The sequence below is a fragment of the Crocodylus siamensis genome, chromosome 1 (genome assembly GCF_052110815.1).
Source record: "Crocodylus siamensis isolate JL-2025a chromosome 1, ASM5211081v1, whole genome shotgun sequence".
Classification (NCBI taxonomy): Eukaryota; Metazoa; Chordata; order Crocodylia; family Crocodylidae; genus Crocodylus; species Crocodylus siamensis.
Window position 1 is genome coordinate 330,901,641 of NC_143395.1, and position 19,049 is coordinate 330,920,689.

Below are 19,049 nucleotides of genomic sequence, written 5' to 3' on the forward strand. Positions count from 1 at the left end.
TTTCATCTGGGGAAAAAACAATAAAGTAGCACAACCAGAAACTCTAAGAAGCTTTTTAAAAAGATAGGCCTGCTGAGATAAAGAACAATACTATATAATGCAAATAACATACCTGGGAGGAACATTAATACATCCAGGCATCCAGGTTAGTTGAAAGTGAGGTTAAAAGACAACAAAGCACAAAGATTCATTGGGAACGTGAACTATATAGGTATATTTGTTTTGTAAAATTTAGCAGCCTAGACTGACAGCTTTAGAATACTACTGTACGAAGATCTCTTACTGAGACAAACCAAAGCCACCTCCTCTAATTGAGCCTATTTGTTCAACTTTTGTCAGCTCCCTTGATGCATGAGTGACTGGCTGAAAAAAAATATGCCTTTACATATGGAAGATGTATAGTTGCTGAAATTGACCACAAACTGCTATTGCCCTAGCCAAAAAAACACACCAAAGAACAAACAAAAAACCCTCTGATAATTCCCATCTTTCCAATATAGAAGTTATTATTTTTTCATCTACAAATGCATTCATAAATTGAATACAAACCTGAGAATAAGGGCAGATCTGGGGGGACTGCAGTGGTTCAGCCACACCTCCTTTCAATTCTTCCTCTCAGTTGCATAAGTAAGGGTCAGCAACTAAGGCACAAGCCTTGGCCATTCAATAAAGGGGGCATTGGAATGGAGGAAGGGTGTTTGAATCTCCAGTAGCTTGGAGTTGGGGCAGGAGTCTTTTCATCAGCTTCCCAAGTTCCATCCCTGCAGCCAGTGCTACTGCAAAGGGAGGTTTCAGGTGTCACTGCAAAGAACAGGTTAACCCTCCCGTGGCTCTGCAGGTACCTCTACAAGGATTTGGATCCTTGCTTGCCATATAAAATTATGGTGGTTGTATGGCCAGGGGAGGTGACACCTCCCTTACAGGACATCCTGACCCTGCACAGCCAGAGCCTCAAGTCCCAACACCTCCCACCCATACACATCTCCATCCCAGTGCTCCAAACCAGTGTTGTGGGGCTAAAAACCTATCAGGTACAAATCTGCTCCTCAGAACACAAGCTCTGCCACATCATCTATATCCCCTTTCCTAAAATCCTACATCCACTAGATCTTGGGAGAGGTAAGGTAATGGTAAATGACCTTCTTAGAGCAGTAGTACTCAACTTATCCAGCCTTCCAGGGTAGGTGAATGGTGAAAGTCCATGGATCAAATCATGCATATGCCAGCCTGAAACCATATGCATAAATCTGGCTGCAGCTTGCCCAATCCTGCAGTCCCAAATCCAGACAAAGAGGATGCATCTACACATGTGCATTTACTGTGCAGTAACCAAAATAACTGCACAGTATGAGCATGCATCTACACATACCCACCCGTAATGCACAGTAAATATGGTGATTTATGCCAACTTGAGTATAAATTCGATACCTTTATCATGCAGGTATCAAATTTATGACTATGTGATTAGTTACTGCCCAGTAATGCACATGTGGACAATTTACTGTGCAGTAAAACTATGTGTGGAGTGACTTGGGACTAATTTTACTCCAAAGTCAGTCCTCACATAGCATTAATGTGCTTAATGCCTACACATGGAAATGCCAGCCTATTCCCGCTTACTGCACAGTAGTTTGCTGCTTAGTAAATTTAAGCCAATGTGAATGCCCAGAGATACCCTAAGTACTGCTCCACCCATATATTGGCCCAATCTAGGGTACAGAGCTGTGCCCCCAGGTCCAGAAATTTGGTAGCAGGGAGGCGGAAGTTAACACTTCCACTGCTCTCCTGATGCCAAGTTTCCAGACTCATCAGGAGAGTTGGATTTGACCCAAGGGCTAGATCTGGCCCAAGTGCTAAAGATTAAGCACAGTTATCTTAGAACATTTGTTATAAAATTCATTAAAGTCTAGAGATAGATTATGCACATATCAGTACAAAAACTAATTACCACAGAAAGTAATTAGGACAGGTTAACTGGGATGTCAAATTCTTTAGTCTAATTATAAATTAAAAGAACAATTCTTAATACTAGGTGGATTTTTTTAAAGACATCAGTTGGTGATTCTTATATTAAAAAGGATACAATAAAATCATTTAAAGGTTGACAATTTTAAGACAAGTGGTTGACATGTTTCTATATTAGGTTCAAATAAATGGCAGCATTGAGATAGTGTGATCTAGCTGAAAACACAAGTCAAATGATAAAAAAAGCTCCTGCTTGTGGGAAGGGTCTGAACTCTGATGTTTTTAAAATGATCTGAAGAAGGGGTGCTTTCTGTCCAGAATCCTATCCAACATCTCTCCCAACTAGTCAAATAAAATATATTTGGGGAGGGGAAACACCACAAATAAACAAAGAAAAAAAATCTTTCTTCTACCTCCCCTGGACCAACACAGCTACAACTACTCTCCAGCCCTACTATAAAGTTGTTTATATTGACTTGAAACAATGCATTTGCTCTAAACTATTACTCTTATCTCCATGAAGAAACTTTTCTAAGTGAAATTAAAACTTAGCAGATCACGGTGCATGTCAAATTCTTGTCAGCAATGGATAACCTGACACTCTAGTTTCTCATAGTGGGATACAATTTACTGGATATGAGTTTTAACAGTTTTAATTGAAAATTGATTTAGACAAATTGTGGGATTCATTGTTCCCACTCAAACAAGTCAATGGGAAATGGTATCAGAATAATAAAGAAATAATAAAACACCTACATGAAAAGGCCAACGGGCCAGACTGTTATGTATTTAGCACAGTTAAATTACAGAAGAGTATCGGTGAAACCTAGATTGTCACCTGCTGCCATTTAGTTAAAAACAGACGGAAAACAAAAATACTTGCACTGTCAGAATTGCTGTCAGGGCCACTTCTATTTTATGTGAGAGAATCTGACAGGAGAGACAGCAGGTTGAGATGATGGGGTCTCATGACATCGATAACCAAAATGACTGAACAAGCAAAAGTGTAGGGTACCTTAAAAGCTAAGATTGTGAGTAAGTTAAGTGTTTGTAACTGAATGTTATGTAAATGCTGTCTTTCCAAGGACAATGTCTTTAAGAGCTAAATTTCCCAGAAATAGTCTGGTGTACTTTGAAGCTCTTTTTGGTGTATAATTACTTGGAAGCAGACACAGAATAAAGTAAAGCTCTTGAATGTTTCTTTGGAGCTGCATAATTGCTGAACACAATGCAAGTTTTGGACCATTTCTTTCCACAGTACAATTTTAGTTGACAAAACACTATTATAAGCTGTGGTTGCCGGCAGTAGTATTGCATCAGAAACACATATTTGGTTGATTTTGTACCATGATGAGTGATTTTTATTCCATTTGTGGATGCATCCAGATATTCTTGAATTGTTAGTTTCTTTTAGCTACATCTTTGCTAGTTACATGTTGCATAGCTGTTTAAATGTATAGGTATGTTACAATTTTGCATGTTTGCTCGCTTTTGCTTCACTGATTATTATAATGTGAAATACAATTCTTTAAATTACAATTGAAAGACTACTGGGACTTGTTTATCTTAATATTACACTGCTTACAGTATTCTGTTCCCTAAAGTCAAGAAAATACCATATTTACTTGAATACAAAACAAGATTTTTTCCCCCCTCAATTGACATGGAGCAAAAAGCTGAAGGGTCTTATGATCACCAAGGTTCCTGGTTTTCTCTGATAAAAAAAAATCCCCATTTTTCAGATATAAAAAGATAACCAAAAATCCACATTTTTTCTGTGATTAAAATGAAACACCACTATATCTATCTATCTAAATAAAAATGGCATTTCATTTTAATCACAGAAAAATGTGAATTTTGGGTTACTTCTTTATATCTGAATTTTTTTTTTTTGAATCAGAGAAAACCAAGATCCCTGATGATCACATAACAAGGAAATCTCACTAAATATGTTGTCTATCATTAAACTGCTGTCAAAAGCAGCATGTGTTCAGCAATGGAAACCAACTATGAAGTTGATTAAATGCAGCCAACACTGAGCATGATTACACAATACATGGCCCATATTAGGAAAGCATGATTAACCACAAGAATAGTCTAATGTAGCTCATTTCAATAAGACATATAGTAGTGCCGATTGGAAGTAGTTTCCCTCACCACTGGCTCTTTTTAAAGTCATGATGAACCATGATATTGCATACAGTTCACACAGCATCCCTGTGTTACTCCATCTCTCAGCTTGCCACATATGATTACTGTGGCCCCACCCTTCCATGAGGTGAAGCTTTGCCTATATGGTGAAAGTTGCCCTATGCCTCATTTGCATATTTTTGAGCATTGCAGGACTTATGAGAAGAACACGTGGTTCTAGGCACGAGTGGAAGCAAATTAGTAGATGGCTTCTTTGTGGGGGGTATGTGGAGTACACAGACATAGTAAGCAGTGCTGAACTATGTGGTCAAAATGGCTTGAAATGCTGTTGACTCTGCTGTGCCCAGCCCAATGAACTACATGGTAAATTATGAACCTTTTGGCTTCAGACTAATATCATGTATAGCCTGTACTATATCTAAGTAGGTACAAAAGTGCTGCTGAAAATTGTGTTTATGGAGTATATGTGCTAAAACATGCAGACGTTTCAAGGAAGTTGTCATGGAAAAACTTTGAGTATGTGCTGCCAGTACAGAAGAGGTTAAATTGACATGCGCAGTTTGAAGCTGTGAGTGGAAATTTCCAAGGCTCACCCAGTCCTTGCCCCCTGGGTGACCTGCGGAGCTGTCAATCATTGTTGACCTACTTTCCCCACAGACGCATGCTCAGATTGTGTCAGCTCCTGACTGAGAGCATGCTCAGTCAGAACCTGACATGAGGTAATCGGACTAGAAATTTCTCTGCGGAGAGCACGCTGATTGGCTACTAAATTGATATAAAAGTTCTGTGAGCCCCTCCCTCGGTGTGGTGTGTGGTGTGTGGTGGTGGTGGTGTGTGGGGGAGATCGCGCGGACCAGAGACAGAGGCTGCTGCTGCAGGGACTGTTCTCTGAGTCAGGCTTCAGGGCCTATTGATCTCCTCCTTCGGTGGCTTCATATTGCTCATTGTATTGCGGTTTTGACTATGTTCATCTGGCTCCTGACTTACCTTTTGAACTGATTAACGGCTTACGATTTTGGATCACCCTCTGGACTTTGTTTAACCTGGTTCTGGATCATTGACCTCGGCTTTCCTCACCAACTACGACTCTGCTCATCCCTCCAACTGACGTCTCCGCTGCTTCATCTTCTGGCTTCTGACCTCGGCTTTCTCATACGACCACCCGATTTGTCCATTGCTGTGGACTGGCGTCACGCGGTTCAGCATCAACGTGTTACAGTTCGTTTTGTTATTTGTGATCCCCATTTATGAGCTGTTGACCAGCCCTGGGACTAGGTCTTCAGACTGAACCTCGTGGGCCAACAGACCCCTTTGTTGTTAACTGTTTGTTTGTGTTCAAAACTGTAACTGAAGACCTTTCTGCCTACGCCTGAAGCGTAAGTCAAATAAATTCACCTGTTCTTTCTCAATCCGCTCCGAGTCCCTAACTCCAGACTCTACGCCACTAATCCCACCTGTCCGTATCTAATTGCCACCCCGGCCCACCGTGACCTTGGGGCCCGATCCTTCGGTTTTCCCCGACAGCAGTAAAACACATTGGGCTCTTATACACATGCAGAGAGTCTGCTCTGACATGCCGTAATTACAGTGCATCAGAGCAGACTTGATTAATTGAATCTGCTGAAACATTCAAAGTAAAGCTTGCGAGTTTTGTCCAAGACACTAGAGACTTTCTATGAAAACTTTAAAACATAGACCACCTTCCCAGAAACACCCTCCTAGCCACCATGGATTTTACCAGCTTATATACCAACATCCCACACCAGAATGGCATCCAAGCCTGTCTTACATACCTACAAGAGCAAGATGACAACCCAGAGTACAGACCCAAAGACATCACTGACTGTATATGTTTCATGCTCACATACAACAATTTCACCTTTAATAACCAACACTTCCTCCACACCATGAGCACAACTATGGGCACCAAAATGGCCCCACAGTATACCAACTTTTTATGAGCCACCAGGAAGAAGAATTCCTCAAGGACTGCACCATCAAACCCTTGCTGTACTTCAGATATGTCAATGACATCATAATTTGGACTGAAAACCTGCAATCTCTGATTGAGTTCCATCAGAAATTCAACAATCATTACCCCTCCATCTGACTATCTCTCAAAAACCCCAGCACCAACATCTCCTTTTTAGACACAAAGATCAGTACCTAGAATAGGAATATACAGACCATGCTATACAAGAGATCCACAGACCAACATACATATATGCACAGAACCAGCAATCACCCTAAACACACCAAGAAAGCTGAGATATACAGCCAAGCCCTCAGATACCACTGAATTTGCACTAAGGAGAACACCCTGGATTGCCACCTCACAAACCTTAAAAAAGCTCTCACTCAACAAGGACACTCCTTCAGAGAGATAGATTGTATGTTTGAAAGAGCCACGTGGATACCACATTGGGAGTTGCTGCAGTACAGAAGAAACCCCCCCATGTATCGCACACCTCTGATAATGACATATCACCCCTTCTTTGAACCCATATGGAAAATCCTTGAATAACTGCAACACATACTAGAAGGAGACCCAATTCTTAAAGAGATCTTCCCAGAACAATCCTAGCTTTCAAACAAGCACCAAACCTAGCAAACCTTATCACCAGAAGCAAACTTCCTATGGCCCAAAACACACCGAATGAATCCAGACTATGCCATGACAAGAAATGCAAAACCTGCCAACATATCTCCACCCACCACAATTACTACAAGCTATAGCGGAACCATTGGCATTCCTGGATCTTAGAACTGCACCTCCAGAAATGTTATTATATTTCTTCCAATGCACCAAATTCCCTGATGGAAAATACATAGGAGAGACCAAATAATAACTGCATACCAGAATGAACACACACTGGAAATCTATTACAGACAAGAATATTTGATTACCAGTAGGGGCACACGTCTCACAAGAAAGCCACTCTCCAATCTCTAGTTGTAATCCTCAAGGGAATTTACAAAACACTTTTCACAGACAAACATATAAACTTCACTTCAGCAACAACCTCCTGGATATAAAAAATCATGGACTAAATTTAGACATTGGACTTATGACACATTATCACCTGCTTGACATCCGACTCCCTAGGTACCTCTCCACTATTTACGTACATTCATCCCCAACCCAGCCTGTCTCTCATCCACTGACACCTTAATTTACATTTTTACTGACTGGCTTTCTTGCCTGCATACCAGCCTCTAGCTTCTTTACTATTCATTCCATCCAGGAAGACCACACACATCAACTGCAGAGGCTTCCTCATCCTGATGAAGGGTTTAAACCAAAAAGTTTGCTAAGAATTTTTTCCCAACTATTTGAGTTGGTCTAATAAAAGATATCAGAGTTTGGACTTTATACAAAAACCGTGCATACTGACTCTGTTCTGTTCATGGAAAACTATTGCAATGGAAGAAAGGAACAGATATAATGTATTCTTTTTTTAATCTGCTCATCATCAGAGCACCTTAATTTGTAGTATTCAATGCATTATTCCATTGACAAAGATAAGGATTTATGTCATTCTGTGATCTAATGCTTATATTCCAGCGACTTAGACTCCAAGGACAAAGGTCTGTATTTCTTCTGTGTTCACTCCTTTAGTTTTTTTCTTTCTTCTGCCAAAACCATTTTGCATTTTTTATTCATTTTCTCTGTCTGGCTAGCTTAGATCTGAGAATCTACAAGGAACTTAATCAAGAACAATTCATGATCTAGCAGTTAAAGCACCTTACTGAAAAAGTAGAAGAATTGGTTCTTTTTTCCACTGTCCATCAGATAGACTAACTGACCTTGTGCAAAACACATAAAAATCTATTTTACTTGCAAAATGGGGAATATTTCAACCTTTTTAGACTTGAGGCACCCCTCATAAAATACCAGGTCATAGCTTTCAGTTGTTTTTTCATTATGGAAAAATAATTGAGGAATTCTTTAGGTCATAGTGGTTTTGAGAATATGATTTCCTATTTGAAATCTTTAGGTTTATCTTTTGAATTAGACCATGCTAATATTGCATGGCATCCCACACAGCCTCAAAAAATTTCCATGACACAACAAGGTCTGGCAGAACCCCAGAAAATCAGTACTTTGCTTTGAGATTTCTTTTCAGAATTTTAGAATCTTTAACCTTTCTTTTTCAAATTGCCAACTCCTCTATTGATTTATAGACATTTTTTTGTACATAGGTATTCCACATGCAAAACTTGCACTCAAGCCAATAGAAGTTTTATGGACAGGGGGATTCCTGCAAAATGATGTCATAAAATATAGAACCCCCCTGAGGTACAATTTTGTTTTCATATACCTTAGAAATAAGCTGAAAGACAACATCCATTTTTGGACCACCTGCATGGTTAGGATAGACTTAGACAAGCTTTTGAATAAATGCAATGCATTCTTCTTGCATTTGAAAGCTTTTCTAAGTCTATCCCAACCTGGCAGTTGGCCTAGTAAGGGATGTTATCCATAACATATTTTGTCACTTGCATATTTCCTGGACCAGCTACAATAATACTCCAAACTACTCTATTTTTCTTTAAAGCATAGACAGTTTGGTGTTGGTAATTTTAGTCAGATTTTTGGAAAGTTTTCCCTTATGGGTAGGTTTTAATTAATCTACTCGTTCAGAAACATTTGATTTAATTCATGATACATGTTGATTTCTCTTCTTCCCCATACGCACCTTAATTTCTGTTAGTTTTAAGTTGTTCTGATGACATTTGACAACCGGGGCCCTATGTGTCTTTTATTCACTATTTTTAGGATATTTTATGTTAATTAGATGAATTTTAGTTTCTGGGCTATCAACTATATTTCTCTCATCAAGTGCCAATGCACTGTCAAATTCAAGGTAATAATGTGCTGATAAAATAATTATACTATGGGAAAGCAAAATTTTACTTATGTATGCATATAAAAACATGGATATATTTACAAACGTAGAGTCCTGGAATATCTAATTGTTGAAAGTGCTATGTTATGCCAATTAATACAAAAATGCTACTAAAGTAGCTGTTTCTGTTATAAAGTGGGAAATGTACATTACAGAACAACTTTGTTGAACTATCACAGACACAACCACTTATGTATGCTAAAGAACTAGTTAATTTTGTCTTTTTCATTCGTATTTATATCTTTTTGTTTCATTATAACTACTTGAATACACATTAGTACTATCCATGCACTCAATTTGTGTCTGAAGAGTCCAGAAACAATGGTTTCACAAATCAAGCTTAAGCAGATTTCTGCTCTGGCCGCTGTTCTATGCCAATACATTCTAAGTGATTAACACCACCTGTGGCACTCCTAATTCACAGCAGCAGACAATTATATCCCTGGGATACCCATTACCAGTAATTATTCCCAAGACAGACTATTAGATGTGGGTTGTGAACATCTCAGCTGTAAACTTTTTATTATTTTTCTAATTTTATTTTAGTTGTGATATTACCATTGAGAATATATTTCAGTGATGAAACAGTGTTGCAATAAATGTTATATTTGTAAGAATCACACATTGTTTTTTTTTAATTATTAATTGATTTTTTGCTGGGGACAGTCAAATCAATTATTTAAATATGTGCTTAAAAAGTGGTTACATAAGAACAATTGTAAGATGATGTCATTTCATTATTTTAGTGAAGAGACAATAGCTGAGCCTGTTGATAAAGTGACACTGGAGGTAATTCCAGTGAAACTAACAGTTTTTTCTTTGGGTTTTCTTACCCTAATCTTTGCAAAAATGACCCCGTATGGTGTGGCGAATAATTCTCAATGTGAAAGATTTAATTCATGGTCAAAAATAAAAAATGTTATCATTCTTATTATTTCATTTCACTTTAAACATCCACTTTCTTTGTGAAATAAAAGATTGTAATACTATTTCCTCCTTATATGATTTCCTACCTAAAGGAAACATAGTATTATGTGGATGTCAAGATAACATCCATCTAAATCAGGACTGAACTTCACTAGAAAAAAGGAAGTTGATATAGTATAAAATATGTGTATATAAATAGAAAATTAGGCCAACTGCTTTTCTGCCAGGGTTTTGTTTATATAAAAAAGAACAAATTCCATATTATGTTAAGAACTGGTTATCAGCAATAGGCAAACCATTACTGTATTTTTGTAATACTTGAAAAATATTCCATGATGAAGTGTGAATTATATTTTTATATGTGGGTGTGTGCGCACGCATGTGTATATATATATATATACATACATATATATATATACATACATATATGTGGGTATATGTGTATGTTAAGATAAAAGTGAATAGATATTATGAATAGTTCCATTATTAGGGCTGAATTGAGGACTGACTTAAACGAGGAAATTAATCTCCTGGTTCCATGTGAAATATATCTTTTGAAACCCATTATTAAATTCCCCTCCTTCCAAATGATCTTATTAAGTAAATAAGGAATATTCTTCAAAATTTGAAACACAAAGCCAATATCTTCCCTGAGAAATGCTTGAATTCACTTCCATTTAAAATAATGGGAGGCTTTGGTTTTCTTGAAATCAGGCAGTGCAGACCTGTGTTCTTTGCCCCCTATGGCTGTAGGTGTTTCAAGGAGCTTTCACAGGGACCCACATGCACTGACTTCTTCACTTTGACTTTTGAACTCTGGTCACCTTTTTTCTAAAATTTCTGCACTGTTTCTGCACAAGTTTCAAAGTTTCTTCCACAAAACACTGCTGGTAGATAAACTTAGTTATTAAAAGTATGGCAAATAGTCACCGCTAATTCTTAACATTTATTTTACCTTCTGGTACCTTTAACAAAAAATCCTCATGGAAGAAGAATTATTCAAAACTATTATCTGGGGAAAAAAACAAAGTGACTCACTTCAGAGGCCTTAGGCTAAAATTTGTACACTAGTCACACCTTTTGGCCAACACTATCAGAGATCTCTTTCGTAGATTTCATAGATTTCATAGACATTAGGGCTGGAAGCGACCTCGGGAGATCATCGAGTCCAGCCCCCTGCCCAAAGGGCAGGAAGTCAGCTGGGGTCATAGGATCCCAGCAAGAGAAGCATCCAATTTATTCTTGAAGGTGTTCAATGTAAGTGCTTGAACCACCTCCGCTGGCAGACTGTTCCAGACCTTGGGGGCTCGGACAGTAAAGAAATTCATCCTTATGTCCAGCCTGAAACGGTCTTGCAGGAGTTTGTGACTGTTCGACCTCACCATCCCTTGGGGCGCTCTGGTGAACAAACGTTCCCCCAGACCCTGGTGGTCACCCCGATAAACTTATAGGTGGCCATCAGATCACCCCTGAGCCTATGCTTTTCCAGACTAAAAAGTCCCATGGCTCTAAGCCTGTCATCGTAAGATCTGTTTTCCTGACCTCTGATCATGTGCGTGGCTCTCCTCTGGACTCTCTCAAGCTTCTCCACATCCTTTTTGAATTGTGGAGCCCAAAACTGGACGCAGTACTCCAGCTGTGGCCTCACCAAGGCCGAGTACAAGGGGAGAATGATGTCCCAGCATGTGCTCGAGAAGCATCTATGGAAGCAAGCCAGCATTTTTGTTGCTTTACTAGCTGCAGCATCGCATTGGAAGCTTATGTTCATCTTGTGGTCAATGATGACCCCCAAGTCTCTTTCTTCTGTGGTGCTATCCAACGTAGCACTGCTAAGCCTATAAGGATGCTGCAGGTTTTTCTTCCGAAGGTGGAGAACCTTGCATTTTTTGGTGTTAAACACCATGAGGTTCTCATCTGCCCATTTGCTGAGCTTGTCCAGGTCAGCCTGGATCACTCGCCTATCTTCTGGCGTGGATGCTTTGCCCCAAAGTTTGGTGTCATCGGCGAACTTGGCCAGTCCACTCCTGACTCCAATGTCCACATCATTAATGAAGATGTTGAACAGGATGGGTCCCAGGACAGAGCCTTGAGGGACCCCACTGGTCACAGGGCACCACGATGAGTGACTGCTATCAATTACAACCCTCTGGGTCCAACCATGGAGCCAGTTTGCCAGCCAGCGGATCATGGTGGAGCCAAGACCACAACTGGCCAGTTTGGCCAAGAGGTGATCATTGGATACCAGATCAAAAGCTTTTTTGAAGTCAAGATATATGACATCAATCTCTTCTCCCTCGTCTAGGTTATAGGTCACCTGGTCATAGAAGGAAATGAGATTGGTCAAACAAGACCTACCCGCAACAAACCCATGCTGGCTATCCCTTAGAATGTTTGCCTTGGCCAATCCATCAAAGATGGCCTTCTTAATAAACTTTTCTAAGATCTTCCCCAAGATAGAAGTCAGGCTAATGGGCCTGTAGTTAGCCGGATCCACTCTCCTCCCTTTTTTGAAGATCGGCACCACATTAGCCTTCTTCCAGTCTTCGGGCACTACACCAGAGTGCCAGGAGTTTTCAAAGATCCATGCCAGGGGCTGGGCTATGACATTCGCCAGCTCCTTGAGTCACCTGGGGTGCAGATTGTCAGGGCTGGGTGACTTGAAGTTATCCAGCTTCTCAAGGTGTTCTTTCACGAGGTCAGCATTTATGGAGGGTAGGGGATCCCCATCACCCGGATCTCCCTGTCCCATAGCAGGCATGGGCGTCCCATGGGACTGATGAAAGACTGACGCAAAGTACCTATTTAATAGGTTGGCTTTTTCCTGGGTGTCAGTTGTCAGTTGCCCCATCTGGTTTAGCAGGGGTCCAACATTGCCCTTACTTTTCCTCCGGCTCCCCACATATCTGAAAAAGGACTTTTTGTTGTCCTTGATGCTTGAAGCTAGTTGGAGTTCAGTTGCAGCCTTGGCTTTCCTGGTTTGCTCCCTGCAGGACCGGACCAGCGCAGAATAATCCTCCTTGGAGGTGAATCCCATCCTCCATCATTTGTTGGCTTTCCGTTTTTAGACACAGGAGTTCCGCTAGGTCCCTGGAGAGCCAGGAGGGCTGCTGTGCCTTCTTGCTGCCTTTCCTCCATGTTGGAATAGATTTAGCTTGTGAATTGAGGATCGCTTCCTTGAGAAGCAACCACTCTTCTTGAACTCCCATCTCCCTGGGGTAATGGTCCCTGAGGGCCTGACCGACAAGCCTCGGTCACTTGGCTTTTCTGAAGTCAAGGACTTCTGTTTTGCTGACTGACTTGCCAGCTTTACGGCTGTCACCCAGCTTCCCATTGATCACTAGCGCCGATTAGGTTGTCCCCTGTAGCCAGTACTTGGTCTTACTGATTTAATAATGTGTTTAGATAGTCTGACCCAGTTCCTCAAAGTATTTAGTTATTTTTTTAAGTGAAATCAGTGGGTGGCAGGCACCTAAGTACATTTGATGGTCTGGGCTGCTGTCCACATCTATTGCTTTTAACAGGATAATTAGCTAGTTTTTTTCTTATATTGTGACTACTACCCCTAACGGCTTTAATAAAGCTTTCATTTAATATTCATTAAGTGAAAAGGTTTTGTAGTGAAATAGTGCAGGGTGGGGGGGGGGGCAGGGCTGACCGTCTTGGCAGCACAGAGGCAGAGAGGGATCTTGGAGTCAGGATTGACTCCAGGATGAATATGAGTCACCAATGTGATGAAGCAATAGGCAGAGCCAACCGCACCCTGTCATGCATCAACAGGGACATCACTAACAGGTCCAGAGAGGTCTTGCTCCCACTCTATGCAGTGCTGGTCAGGCCACAGCTGGAGTACTGTGTCCAGTTCTGGGTGCCGCACTTCAAGAAGGATGTGGAGAACCTGGAGAGGGTCCAGAGGAGGGCCACTCATATGGTTGAGGGACTTCATGGCCAGCCCTATGAGGACAGGCTGAGGAACCTGAATCTCTTCAGTCTCCACAAGAGGAGACTGAGGGGGGATCTTGTGGCTGCCTACAACTTTATCGGGGCCACCAGCAGGGACTTGGGGAAAGTCTGTTCACCAGGGTCCCCTTGGAGTCACCAGGAACAATGGCCACAAGCTGAGGGAGGATAGGTTTAGGTTAGATCTTAGGAAGAACTACTTCACTGTAAGGGTGGCCAGAGCCTGGAATAGGCTTCCCAGAGAGGTGGTTCTCTCACCTTACCTGGAAATCTTCAAGAGGAGACAGGATAGGCACCTGGCTGGGGTCTTATGACCCCTGCCACCCCCAGTGCTCCTTCCTGCCCATGGCAGGGGGTCGAACAAATGATCTGTCCAGGTCCCTTCCAACTCATTGATTCTATGATTTCTATGAATAACATCTGCCTTCCTGGAACAGGAACCCAGAGCATAACCCCTTTACCAGAAGCACCCATCTCACCCAGACATATTCCCTCTGGTTTGTTCTCCTCCTCCTATTTGTCCTATGTATCTCTTCCCCTTCTGACTGTAGTAATATATAGGTTCACTGCCCTTCAATGCAAATGTGACAGGTGGGTGGGACTTCTGGTCCTTAGCCCTGCCCCTTGTATGGTGTGTGGCATCACCAGCTCTGCCCCCTGACCCCAGTCACATGGTATGTGGTATCAGCAACTCCACCCCCCCCACAGTCACATGGTATGTGACTTCAGCAACTCTGTCCCCACCTCCAGTCATGAGGTATGTGACATCAGCAACCCCGCCCCAACCCCCAGTCATGTGGTGTCTGGCACCAGCACCACATGGTCCATGACACCAGAAGGACAGCCTATGCAGACCCCCAAAGCCGAACCCCTCAGGCTGCAAGAACTGCTTAAGGTCACATGATACAGTTATGACCTAGCACCTAGGCCCTGAAGCAGACATTGAGAATTTGGAAGAGGGTATCTTTGTGCCATAGTTTAAATTTTTCCTCAAGCATTTGAATGCACCACACGGGTGTTAGCATAGGGGGTGGGTGTTGGAGGAAGTGGTTATCAGACATGTCTACACAGCAGGCTATGTTAAAGGAAGTTTATTACTCTCCTGGTGAAGCTGGCAGTTTTGGTAGGGTGAACATGCTTTTTGAAGCCACCAAAAGGCAAAATAAGGTTCTTAACAGAAGTGGGGTGGCCGTCTGACTTTCAGACCAGGATGCTTACACCCCTAGACAAACTGGCAAAAAGACGTTTTAAAAGAAATAAGACTGTTGTTTCAGATATTGATGCACAATGGCAGGCAGATTTGGTGGATATGCAGCAGTTTTTCAAGCACACTGGTGGGGTTAAGTTCATCTTAACAGCAATAGACATATTATCAAAGTATGCCTGGGCTGTGGGTCTAAAAGAGTAGTCAGGTGGTGAAACAGCTCAGACCTTTAAAACCATTTTTATGGAGGGTCATGTACCTCGAAAATTACAGACTGATCAGGGAAAAGAATTTTTAAATAAGTCCTTAAGCAAACTGTTAAAACAGTATAATAGTCACCATTTCATGATGAATAATGAAGTGAAAGCAGCAGTGGTAGAGAGGTTTAACAGAACATTAAAATCAAAGACATGGAAGTATTTTACAGCCCGCAACACCTTTTGCTACATTGATGTGTCACCAGAGTTTATAAAGAGCTATAACCACAGTTTTCACAGAACTATCCACACCAGACCTGTTGACATGAACTTCTCAAACCCTCAAAGGGTGTGGAAAACCATGTATGGGGACTATTGCAAAATAAAACCAGCAGCACCCGTGTTTAGAAAAGGAGACCACGTAAGAGTGTCTAGGACCAAAGGGAGGTTTGAAAAAGGTTATGAACAAACATTCACCAATGAGATTTTCATAGTGGATGAAGACCTTAGATGCGTGCAGACAGCTGTATACCATCTAAAAGATTATGAAGATGAACCTATCAAGGATTCTTTCTACCCTGAAAAACTACAAAAAGTGAACTCAAACAGGACAGAGTTTACAGGGTTGAAAAAGTTCTAGCAATGAAAGGAAAGGGAAGAAAGAAGCAGTTGTTGGTGAAATGGTTGGGGTGGCCATCTAAATTTAACAGCTGGGTGGAAGCCAACCAAGTTTGTAACATATAGGGGTACCTCAGACAGAAGACTGAGATGTGTGATGGCGACTTATACATTACTTTGCCTAGCAACACGAGCAAGCATTTATCCGCAGAACACCAGCTCAAGCTTTACCATACAACTAGTTAAACCTCTGGATTTGCTGGGGAATTGGGAGATAGCACAATACCTGCACAGCTGGAACAACATCAGTGAAGACATGCCTTTCAAAATCATTTCTGGGACTAAAAAATGGAGGTACAGCCTGCCTTGGGGGTATTATACAACCATCACAGAATTACTGGATCTTATAAACATTACAATTACCACCAATCCTGCTCTGCCGGAACTAGTTATGCACTATGACCGAGCATTCAGGAAAGTGAGACTTAAATCTAAATATAACTCTTATGGTTTTTATATGCATGGTGAGCTAGCCTATATTTTGGGAATGCTACCTGGAGTCTCTGCTAAAAAAACACCCCTCCCTGCTGATATTACCAGTGGGTTCAATTCGCTGTATGTCTACACGGACATTGTGGAACATCAGCTTGTCAGGGAGTTTTCAGTATCTTTGCTACGCTGCGTCCCTATCCATGGGAGCAACAACGAGTTTTTCGCTATCACATATAACAACCTGCATTATGTCCCCATCAGCCAGCACCACATCAACACAATCTGCCTTGAAATAAAGATGGATCAGAACAAATATGTCTCATTTGGCTTTGGTAAGGTGATTGTTAAATTAAGCTTCACCTATGCCCCCAGAAGGCTTTGAGATTTTAAAATAAGTAAAAGCACGATGATGATGGTAAAAAACTATGGGGACCCTAATTTGTACAGAAATTATTATAAAGCCCAGGCTGGGTGTGGTCTTCCTGGATATCAGGGGGTGCCCGTGATGTACAGGGCTGGTGTGGGAGGCATATTTCACAGCCTCTTTAGAAAAGCCATTCCACTTTTGAAAAAGGGTCTGGAGATTATTAAGCCTCATACTAAAAATGAAGCAAAAAACATATCCATAGATGTGAATGGTCAGGTCTCCTGAGCTGTCCTAGATAAGGTGGTCAAGCTGGCAAAGCAGGAGGGGTCCGGTCTCATGTATATTCAAAGAAAGAACCTTAAAAGAAAGAGAGACACAACAGACTCTGGATGTCCAGGACCTCCTCAACCCCTTAAAAAGACAAGGGTAAGTTGATGGGGCAGCCAGACATGAAAAACCAAGAAGCAGCCTGGGAGAAAGAAGGGGCACTTTCCTGGAGAAAACAGAAATATATTTTAACTGCCATGGTTTTTGTTCACTGCGGGTCTGAAGAATGTGCCAAATATGAACTGGTTGTGTTTCAAATAGCCCCTACGCAGACTTGCATTGAGAAAAGTCTGTATGTTGAGATGCCCCCGCTCTCGGCTATTACCGAGTCCAGCCCCCTTGACCTTTTCATAGCTGGGAATGGTGAAGATTGCATGGATTTGAACGATATGCTGCTGTACCTTTGCTGCAAGATTGTAAAAGGCAATGGAACTGAACTTGATGCCGGGGCAGTGGTGGGTTTGGTGAATTACCCACTAGCCTCTGTCTTCAATCAGCTGGATGTCATTCTGGGAGACTGTCTGATAAGTCAGAGCAACAACTGTTACCCCTACTGAGCTTTTATCGAATCAGTTCTCAACTACAGTGATGACACCTCAACTACAGTGATGACACCCTTGCCACACAATTTTCTGCCGGCCTGTTTTACAAAGATACCCCCCGCCATCATGAAATGGTTGCGCGGGATGGCAATAATCAGGGGTTTTGGAAACAGGCAAACCTGACAGACTGGAGCAAAAAGATAGAGCTGCTTGGTCATCTCCATAGCGATTTGTTTTTTCAAGAAAAACTGTTGCTGAATGGCATGGATGTGAAAATTAAGCTGACACATAGCAAAGATGCCTTCTGCTTGATGGGTACCGCAGCGGCTGGCCCTTGTAAACTAAAAATCACATCTGACTCAGTTTTTGTGAAAAAAAGTGGAGGTAGCACCGGGCGTCCGACTGGGCCACGCGGAGGCCTTGCTTATGGTCAATGCTAAATACCCCATAGACCACACAGGTATGAAAGTGTTTAGCATTCCTGCTGGCAGCTGCATCAGCGACCAGGAGAATCTGTTTCTGGGGTAGTTGCCCAAACTCATCATCATCGGGTTTGTGGATAAAGATGCCTTTAGTGGCAATTATGCTAAGAACCCCTTTAACTTTAAACATTACAATATTAATTTTGTGGCCCTCTACGTCGGTGGAGAACAAACCCCTACAACCAGATTTTGGGAATGGTAACTGTGAGAGAATACATGCAGCTGATACAGACAGCTGGTAAACATACGAAAGACCGGGCCCTGATAATCAACTGTGAGGAGTTTGCTCTGGGGTACACCTTAATTGCTTTTGATCTGTCCCCTGACCAGGAGTGTGCTGATCATTATTCACTGATTAAAACCAGGAACCTGAGAGCAGAAATATGCATTGCTGTGGCATTGCCCACCACGGTTAACATGATTGTGTATGGGGTCCTTGACAATGTAATAGAAATAAGTCAGAGAAGAAATGTCCTGTTTGACTATATGTGAAGATGGACACTGAACAGCTCATTGGGGTTTTATCCTGAGACCCTTATGCCAAAGAAACTTTCTTAGACGTTTTCCCTTGTGGCTGGCTTCCTAAGATTAGACTGTCTAAAAGGCCCGAGGTTGGTGGTCAACAAGCACCCGCTTAATCAACCCAGAGAACACTGGCTGGCTGTTTACTTGGAGAATCAGAACCGCGGAGAACTTTTTGACTCGTACAGTCACCCCCCAAACAGCAATCTCTTTCCTCAAAGTATTATGTTGTTTATAAACAAGAATGCTACCGACACTGTTTTTCAGATGAAACAGTTACAAGACCCCCAGTCTGTTGCCTGCGATACCATTGTGTATTTTTCTACACCACTGTAGCAAAGGGCTATGGTTTAAACAGATTTTAAATTTATTATTAAATAATATTATT